Below are 9,806 nucleotides of genomic sequence, written 5' to 3'. Positions count from 1 at the left end.
AGAAAGTATTCACGAAGCAGTGTCCGCATCGTAATACAGTTGATCTTTTGTCATTTTGTAGATATATGTTTTTCCGTGTTAAATAAATTGACAGGGTGTCTACGGGACCTTGAAAACCTTGAAAACCTTGAAAATGAACCACCCAACCTTGAAAGCCTTGAAAACTATCAATTTTCTGGGAAAAACATTGAAAACTTTTCAAATAAAAAACAAGGCGTTTTTTAGCCATTTGAAAGAGTTAAAATCAAAATTTTCTCTCGTCGGCACAAACCATGGTTGCGCCTCCTTGGTCACTGTAAACAATTGTTTTTGCTTCTAATTCTTTATTTCTACAGTTGGAAGACTAGGGAGCTGGAGTATTTCTTTTTGTGGTATTGTTCTCGAGAGGGAGATAGGAGTTTAACTGTGGAAGTAATTCCCCGGGCACCAAAAGCGAATAAATTTTATTTGGTGTCCTCTATTTTTCTTCCCCCTACCACTCAGAAAAAAAATTCCTGTAAAGAGCCATATCAAGTGAGTATCAAAAAACCTTGAAAAATGCCAAAGTTTTTGCCAAAAAACCTTGAAAAAACCACTCTAAATGACCAAAAAAACCTTGAAAACCTTGAAAATCCCGAAAAAAAATCCGTAGACACTCTGATTGAAGATTGATGGAATAATTGATTAATGGGAGGTATTCTTGAGGTCATCATTGAGTGTTGAATGATGTCACTCGAACGAAGCACTCGGACCTTATTCAATAACTTCATCGCGACAGTGGGCCAAATTGTACAACCGGGTTGAACAAAGTCCTCAACTTCTCATTTTTGTAGTATGTATGTTATTCAGTAATTGTTTTGTTATAAGTGTTTGTGGTTTGTGTTAAAAGTAGTGGTGTATGTTGAGATATGAAATAAGGATGCTTAGGTAAAAAAAATAGAATAAGCATGGAAGAAAATTAGAAGATGTAAAAGGTAGATGTGATAAGAATGATAATAATCGAGAAAGTAAAAGTGGAACATGAAAATCAAAATTACCTTCGATAATTGGAGAGTTAGAGTAAATGTTGTTTGCCATGTTATCTCGAGTCGTGTTAGAGTTATAAAAGGTAACTTTCACTCACGTTTTTGATTTTGAAGGTGTAGGGCCGTCGGGAAAACGGCCGTAGTTTCTCATCTATTGTTATTTCTTTTCCTATGTTATTGAGTTTGATTGACGTTTTTTAGTGCGGGGCGAATTAATAGGTGCATGGCGTGCAGGTGTTAGAAGGGAGGGCGTAGTATATATTCCGTTTGATTGACGTATTATGTGAGGGTGGTGGTGTTCTGAAAGGCGTGCTAAATTGGTTTGGCGCATTCTAGATGTTAGTTAGAATATGGTTAACTTTTGAAATAGGGTGTTTTTGAAATGAGTTTGTTCGAAATAGGGTGTTGTTGAAATGATAGGTCATAGTTTGGTTCCTTTTTCTCCGTTCTGTTATTTTATTTTTTAAGTAGAATGTTTACAGTCTATTACAAAGCTAATTACAAAGGTAATATAAAGGTAGTATTAATATAAAACTAGAAGGTCTAAAATAATCAAAATAATCTAAAATAAAGTGAAAAAACGGTAAATTTTAAATTTATGCTCGTTTGTGTTCTGAATTTTGTTTATGATCTGAATTTTGCTCTCACTAAATGCTCTTTGATATTTTTGTGTCTTTTGTATATAACAAATGGTGTTCCTGGTAATATGTGTTTCAGTTCCGGATCCTCCTGTAGTACTCCACAATGCTTCCTTAATATGTTGTGCAATGGTATTACGTGTTCGTAATATTCCACAACGTATGGAAGTATGTTCTTTTTATGTAATGTTCGGGAACCAAATGTTTGTCTTTTGTACAGACATTTCTTTTGGGTTAATTCTCTGGTCTTTTTTATATTTTTATCGATGATTTTGCTTGAGTAACCTCGGGAGAGGAGGATCCTCTTCAAAAATTGTAATTCTTTCTTTAAGATAGTGTTGTCCGTTGTAAGTAGTCTGTATCTTAATACCTGGGTATATATAATGTTGGCATTGGTGTGGGGTGGGTGGTATGAAGAGTAGTGGAGGAGCATTTTTGCATCAGTTGGTTTTGTGTAAAGTTTACTTTTAAAGCCCCCCTCTTTGTCAATGTATATCGTAGTATCAAGGAAGTTTGCCTTTTGTTTTGAGCCAAGTGCCGTGGGATGAATCAACAATATCTTGAGTTATTCCAGTATTATACATTTATTTAAAAAGGAGAACATGGTCTAGTTCAAATATAACGACAAGTACTGTAAGTTTTATTGTTGAATGTATATTATTTAAATGATTAAGAAAGTATTTTAGGTGTTTTAAAGTGCCTTTCCACAAAAAGAAAATGTCGTCTAGGAATCTCTTGTAAAACATATGTTGTCATTGAAGAACCTCGTAAGTATATTTTCTTTTTCGAACTTACCCAGAAAGAGAGTTGCATATATCGGTGCTACCCTCGTTCCCATCGAAGTCCCGTGATTTTGTTTGTATAATTCCTCATGAACTCAAAATAATTGTTTTCGAGTACAAAGTGGAATAGTGTACGAAGTATTCTGTTGTTAGGTGTAAATGTTGGGAGTGTATCCCGGTGTTTATCAATATAGGATAAGCAAGCTTCTATGCCTTCTGCTTTGGGTATATTTGTATAAAGGGATTTTATGTCTACAGTTACTAAATAGTCAATGTTAGACGAGTCTTGTAAAAGGACAGTTTTCAAAAAATCCTTTGCATCTTTTATATAGGATTACAGTTGTTTAGTAAGAGGCTGTATACATTTTATGAGGAATTAAGATAAGTGTTCAGTGACCGAATTAACCGAGGAGACGATCGGTCTGCCAGGTATAAGGGGTTTGTGTATTTTTGGAAGAATGTAAAAAATTCTTGTTCGTGTTTTCTCAGGTGGTAGGAGAAAGTTAAAAGTATTCGTATCAATATGGGGGTGGTTGTGTATAGTTCCCAGGAATCCTATGATGTTTGTTTTTAAATTTTTAATTTCGTTGCGGTCTTCTATTTTTTCATATGATTTAGTGTCTGTCAGGTGGTCAAATATTTATTTCATATATTCTTCCGTATTTTTATTTTTAATTCAAAAACAACAAGATTTCCTTAACTCTTCTGAGATTGTAGACTTTATTAACATAGTATTCCAAGTGGTCCAAAACAAGTTGGAGGCTGACAGGTGGACCAGACTCTGGTTCTTTTGCTAGTTTATTTATGCAATAACTATCCAGAAGATTTGATTTTTTGTCAATGGAAAGTGATTTAACTTTTTCACTCCAATTGTCCTTGTCCAAAAGGAATTTTATTTCACTAATTTCTATTTCACAAATAAGAGTAGAAGATTTTTTGTGAGCTTCATTAGCAGAAAGAAAAGAAAAATTGTTGACGTGGGAGTTTAATTCCACTAGATTGTATGGTTTTTCAAAAGTGTGTTCGTGGAGAATGAATTTGATCTTTTTCTTCTTTGAAGAATAAGTGGATTGGACTTAGAAGGTCTGTTTGTTTCAAAGCCAGATTCCAGAAGATTCTTCTTTGGTGTTTTTAGAAGAAGAACTTTTTTCAGAGGTGGAAGATGATTGTGAATTTGAACGTGGTTTTTAAATTCTTGAAATACCAAAGTGCACTTTTTTTTCTGAGTAATGAAGTCAGTTCTTAGATTTTCAATACTCTGACTTACATCTTCAAGAGGTGGTTTGACAAATTTTTTAAGAGTACCGTAACCATAGCTCGGGCTGGAGGCCCCCAAAAGTACTGTAAGCCTTCCTTAACGTTGAAAACGGTCTGAGAGCAAAGAAGAAGGGTGCCTACGATCATTCCAGCCCGGATGGGCCTCCCGAAGGCCCGACGAAAGTCCGGTACGAATACGGAAAACTTTCTAAATCCCTGGTTTTAAGGCAATCTCTAAGCAGCTCTTCGTGCTCCACGCATTCCACGCACGCGCTCTAAAAGGAATGGTTCTGCAAGAAGACCTGCAAAGGTTCTCGGGTTTTCTTTGCTGGCCGACACTCTGAAATTTCAGAGTACTTTTCACGATTCAATCGCGGCCATTCGCATAAATTTTATCGATTTTCTCAGGCCGTCTTTGGATGCTCGGGCTAAAGAAAACCGATTCTACTGCGACCGTGGTTTTTTTGCTCCTAACCAAATCCAAGATGGCGCCTGAAATTCACGTTTTGGCTCTTTGTCAATGTTTTGATTTTTTTATGGATTTTGAGACTTATAAAGGAAAGTTCAATGTTTCAAATGATGTTTATTTAGTTTAGTGTAGCTTTGACATACACCCACAGAAGTGGCTGCTCATACTTATTGACCTAAAATCTTTGAAAGACTGTTTTGAAAGTTGTATTTTCTACACTGATTTTGCTTGGATGTTTTCTCATTTTTGTTCAAGATGAAGGCTCAAACACCAACCAAATTATTACAGGCATGTTCTCTTATGTAATGATTACTTCTCTCCTGCTATCTGCTTGATTATTAGGAGGAATGAAGCATTTTATCAGAATAATTATAACTTGACATGAGAAATGTCTGTCAGGCATTCAACCGACAAAAAAATTGATTCAAACACCAAGAGGTTGACTAGTTTAGGCTCTAATTGTATTGTTGGATATTTGGATACTCTTCTTGGATAAATTTTTGGTGAAAATTTCTGTTTGTTGAGCTTTTTTAAGCGGTTTTGATGATCAGTTTTTTGGGTTGCATACTTTTTGCAATCAGACTTCAAAAACCTTTCATGAGAACTATTTAATAGATTTGGAAGATAAACAAATACCAACTCTAAGTTCTGGAAAATATTTTTGTCTAAGGTTACTTTTTGGTTCTTTGGTTTCATTTTGTTATTGTTGTTGGTTTTAAGGTTTGTTGCTGTTTTGTTTTTTTGGTTTTCAACTTTTTTCCTTGTCGCGTTACGTTGTGAAAATGATTTCTCGCTCAGTTTGAATGTTTTTGATTTTTAGTTTGACACGCGTTTTCTGAATTTTAATTAGCTTTTTCAGATAAAAACTCCAAATTAAATGAAACTGTTTCCGTTTTGTAGCCATGATATTTTCAGGTGCTCAAAGGGCATTCCAGCAGCAAAAAAATTAGTACTTTTGGCAGGTGAAGATTCAGATTGTTCCATGTACAATTACCTTATATCATCTGAAAAAAATTCTTTGAAAATTTTCAATACTTCAAAAGATATAGAGGTTTTTGCTACTTTAGTTCTTACAAAAAGTTGTTTCCTATACAATAATAAATAAATTTTGAAAACTGCGGGCCAATCGGATACCGGTATCTGGTCACGTGTCATAGTTTTTCCCAGACCCCCAGCCGGTTTTGTAAAATTCCGCTGGATAAACTTTTCAGATCATCATATGCCTTAGCAATGGTGATCAGTTATGAGATTAGTTTTAAGGGCGCTCTTGAAGCTGGACGGCCTTCCTTAATGTCCTGATGGGCTGGGATGGACGCAGGGCATCGGTCCCGACCCGTACGACCCAGACAGGAGCGAGTCAAAATAGCGATTTTTGGGCATGCGAAAATCCCTTTAAAGTGAGACCCCCAGGACCCCACCCAGGTTCAGGAAGCCCAGTTCGCAGTCCGGGAGGCCCGAAATCGGTCCACGGAGCGAGTTAGAAAGATTTTTGCTGGCTTTTGACGATACTTTGAGGAATTTTGAGGGAACCACACCGGTGCAGGCGTGTACCCTCTTTTCACCCCTAACCAGTAGGCACCGGTTGGACCCCTTAGAACTCTGGCCGGGACCCCCAGGGGCCGTCCGCTGTAGTACCCAAAGAAAGTCATTTTTTTTCCAATTTTTACGAATTTTCAAATTTTTGCCTTGTTTTGACGACGCTTTGAGGAACTTTGAAGGACCCCCAACGGTGCAGGCGTGTACCCTCACATCCCCCTGACCAGTAGGCACCGATCAAACTCCCTGGAACCCCGGCCGGGACCTCCAGGGGCCCTCCACGGTGGTACCCAAAGGAGGTCATATTTTCTAATTTTGACCTATTTTACCCACCTGCTATATCTAGGCGGTCGAACAAAAACAACTTGACTTTGTTAGGGTTTAAATGTTAAAAAAAAAAGACAAATTAAATATGGTTTATAATGAATTTCACATTTTTCTTTTTATTTCAGGTGGTTGAAAATTCTTACAACCCGCGCAATAATATGCCGGTAAAGCAGCAACGTTATATTTTTGCACATTTGCACGCCAGATATTCAGCCCACTACATTCACGGTGTAAATGAAAAGGCTGTCCACAGACCTCGCACTCGATCCATTGATCTTCATCTTTCCAGGAACCACCACAAGCACCACACGGTTAGGAAGATTGTATTTCTTCGCCTTTCTCACCTTCGTTTAAAATGTTATCGTCGTCGGCGCTCTCAATCTCATCATCAACATCACTGAAATTTGTGGTGGAGATATTTAATGTCGAACTTGATGCTGGCGATGACGGGGTTAATGATGAACTTGATGAGGATGAGTTTAATGTCGAACTTGATGCCGACGATGACGGGGTTAATGAATGATGATCTTGACAGTGATGGTGACCGTGACGGGGTTAATGTCGAACTTGATGATGACAATAACAAATCCTTTGGTGAAATTGGTCTCCCAGGCACAATGTCCTTCTTGGAGGGTCTTTTTGGCCGTTCTTTTTCTGCCGCTCTCTTCGTTACTTCTTGCATACCAGCCAGATGCTGCACAGTGACTTCGTTTAAACAAGACGTTTGTTTCTTTTGATATTGTCTCTTCCTGGAAAAGAATTAATTAGTAACATTAACAAAACAAGGTAACATTAATTCGAAAGAAGTTCGGCTTTAAATAATTGATCTTTTTCAAACCACGGCGGTTTTATGATTTAGAGTTAAACATCTTTACTCATAATTCCAGAGGCAATTAATGCAGTAAACTCCAGGGAGAAATGTGAGGGGTGAGCATATAACATAAGACAATAATTTTTTGCTAAAGAAAATTTTAAAGTTAAAATTCCAAATTACCGCTGTTGGGATTTTCTTCAATAATGGTTCTGGATCTAGTGGATAGATGCCGAAAGTCTTGAAACCACTGACGAGTGAATCTGACTGGAGCGTCTCGTGCAGCTTGAATACCAACGGTGGAAACTCTGCCTTTGGAATCGTGCTACCAAAAACGATATAATAACTAGTGTCATCCAAACATACTTCAAGAACTAATTTTCACCAGCACTAATTTTGGTGGTCAAAATAAATTGGAGAAAACCGCGATTACTGGTCATTAACGCGGGTTTGAGCTCACAGATATTATTTGTGGGTAGAAAAAAGCGACAATTAATCACATATTAAAGAACACTTAATTTAGCATTTTCTAAATTCCATGAAACTAACTTTGTCCTTATTCAATCTTACCTCCATTCGCCAGTCGGTCAAAATTTTTCTCCATTTTGCCTTCAGCCCAAGGAACACGGCAACGTCTAGTGAATGTGTAAGGTGAGTTGCGTTTGGAGGAAGAATGAACCAAATTCTGTTCCTTCTGGAGCACATAACGTCCATTGAAATACATGTTCCGCCTTGTATACAATCATTGGTGGAAGATACGTGCCGGCTGCATTACCGACGTACATAATGCTAAAATCAGATAAAAAGGTAAGCATTCTTAAGTGATGAGGCGTAGGAAATAGAAGTAATTCCCCGTTACATAATAATTACAAAACAATAGAAAAACCGAAAAGAAATACTTGAAAGCTTCAGGAATGAACTCTCACACACCTGTAAGCTTGTTTTGAATGCTCCAATTTTTCTACTCTCTTTTGTTTCCCAGGATCGTCCTGTAAATTAGTTTCGTCATAATCGTCCTTTACAGCCGTTGACAATTCTTCGTGGTACTTCTGTGTAATAAAAAGTAGCCTTATTTCATTCAAACCCTATCGGCCTCTCTATATTTTACCCTTGTTATCAATTATGGTCGCTTATAACAAAGTTGATGACCTCAGCAAAAAGCAGTTCAAAAAATTTCCAAACCCGCTACAAGTTCCATCCGACCTTAGGCTCAAAACACAAAATTACACGTGCACTTACTTTCAGGTCGTTTCTTGTGACGTTGAAGCGTTTTCTGCTGACTGTGTCCGCACATCGCACAGTCACGTTATTTCTTTTTCTGAACCCACGCAACCATTTGTCTCCCGGTAAATTGTTTCTAAAACATTTCACATTTCTTCCCAATTTGTTAAAGTATTTTTGCACCATTTCACGTAGGGTCGTCCCATCAATTGGAAATTTCCATTGTGCAAACACGTTTAAAACCTGTTGGGAAAGAGAGGTGAAGTTATTTTCCAGAGGCAGAGGTTTTTATAAGCCTGCTTTTTGAAATTAAAATACCCCACAAATAATACCCAATAGTGATTATCACTGCTCTGATATTTTAAAACTGAACATTTATTCCGCCTTTAAGAAAGTTACTCACTACAACAAAGCGTTTTGCTTCATCTATTGCTAATGTGATGGGTGCGCCTGCATTCCTGATTTAGTTTTCCCATTGGTCCGACCCAACAAGGTGACTCTCGGAAGGTCGAACCTGATTGCAGCTTGCCTAACGGATTCGCCATCGCCAACTAACTGCCTTGATCGCCTTCTGAAATCTTTCCTCTCTTTCCAGCTTTGATGTATTGCCTTTAGGAGCCATATTCACTAAATATTACGAAAGAGATGAAACTTTGATAAAAGAATGGCAAAAGGAATCCTCAGAAAATTGGAGCATACAGTTCAGATATCACAGATAACTTAGAAAAGCTACCAAAAAACTCCAGTCGCAAATTAAGATTGTAAAAGAGTAATAGAGTGAAGTCTCTCTATGCAAAAAAGTTAACTAAAACAAATTTAAACAGCACTCACCTTTCTATTATTTTCTTTGTGTACGACACCCTCGCTGTCCTAATGAAGAGGACTTTGATGGCTGTGTGAGCTCTCTGATGCAGAATACCATTTTATACACTACAATATCCCAAGATGATCGTTCTCCTGGGAAATATTTGCTCCTTTAATTATGATGTTTCTATAAGTCTTTAGTTGAAAAAACCTCTCTATTTTATGAAAAATAGAGAGTGGTATGAGCGGATGTGCGGATGGAAGTTATCCCCCAGAGATTTATGCTTGATTACAATTTATTTATTAATAAAAGATAAAAAGAGCATTTCTCTACTCCGTTAAATCTTTTTATTTTTGTTAGTTTTCTTCTTCCCCACCCTGGCGGAGAGCACATAATAAATAACTTAAAAAGGGACCGGGTGTGCTAGGTGCGGCGCCTAGAAGTTTAACGCGCCCTCTTAGCGCCTTGAGCGTGTGCTTGCAATAAATAATAAGGTCGGGGAAACCAGGTCGACTAAGCGCGCGAATTGTTTTTATCACGTTACTTGAAGCTTAATAAAGTTGTAAAATTTTAATGATGGACACGAGAAAGTTACGAGGAAGCTTGCATGCGTTTCGTGTGTTGTGTGAAACTGCTTATAATTTGGCTGTTTTTTTATTGAAAGGATTGCAATGTTTACTGAACTTCTAGTTTGATGGATGAACTTGTTCGATAAGAATGATACCAAGAATTTCATTCAAGGTTTGTTTTGATTATTTTACAGATCCGGTGTCGACTTTAGAAGACGCATGTTGATATTAGACGATTCTACGGTAATGTATACTTGATTGTCAGCTTGTCTATATTGTTTGCATCTTTGCGTTCTTATTTGGTGATGAATACTATTTCATTGGGAATTGACGTTTACTTAAGATAGCATACATTTTAACAGTCTTGTGTTCTTTGATGGTGTCTTC

General features: G+C 37.2%; 1 long non-coding RNA gene across 1 annotated transcript; it reads right to left on the bottom strand.

Annotated features, from left to right (window-relative positions):
- Nucleotides 1–7,410: 7,410 nt before the first annotated feature.
- LOC136805783 (uncharacterized) lies at nt 7,411–8,182 on the bottom strand. The gene is made up of 3 exons (XR_010846449.1): nt 8,064–8,182; nt 7,755–7,873; nt 7,411–7,613 (listed from the first exon to the last, which is right to left on the bottom strand). It is a non-coding gene; the product is annotated as an uncharacterized lncRNA (long non-coding RNA).
- Nucleotides 8,183–9,806: the final 1,624 nt, after the last annotated feature.

The sequence above is a fragment of the Clytia hemisphaerica genome, unplaced genomic scaffold, assembly GCF_902728285.1.
Source record: "Clytia hemisphaerica strain Z4C2 unplaced genomic scaffold, Clytia hemisphaerica genome assembly, whole genome shotgun sequence".
Taxonomy (NCBI): Eukaryota; Metazoa; Cnidaria; class Hydrozoa; order Leptothecata; family Clytiidae; genus Clytia; species Clytia hemisphaerica.
The sequence above is the reverse complement of the archived record's forward strand: the minus strand, read 5'-3'. Positions and strand labels throughout refer to the sequence as shown.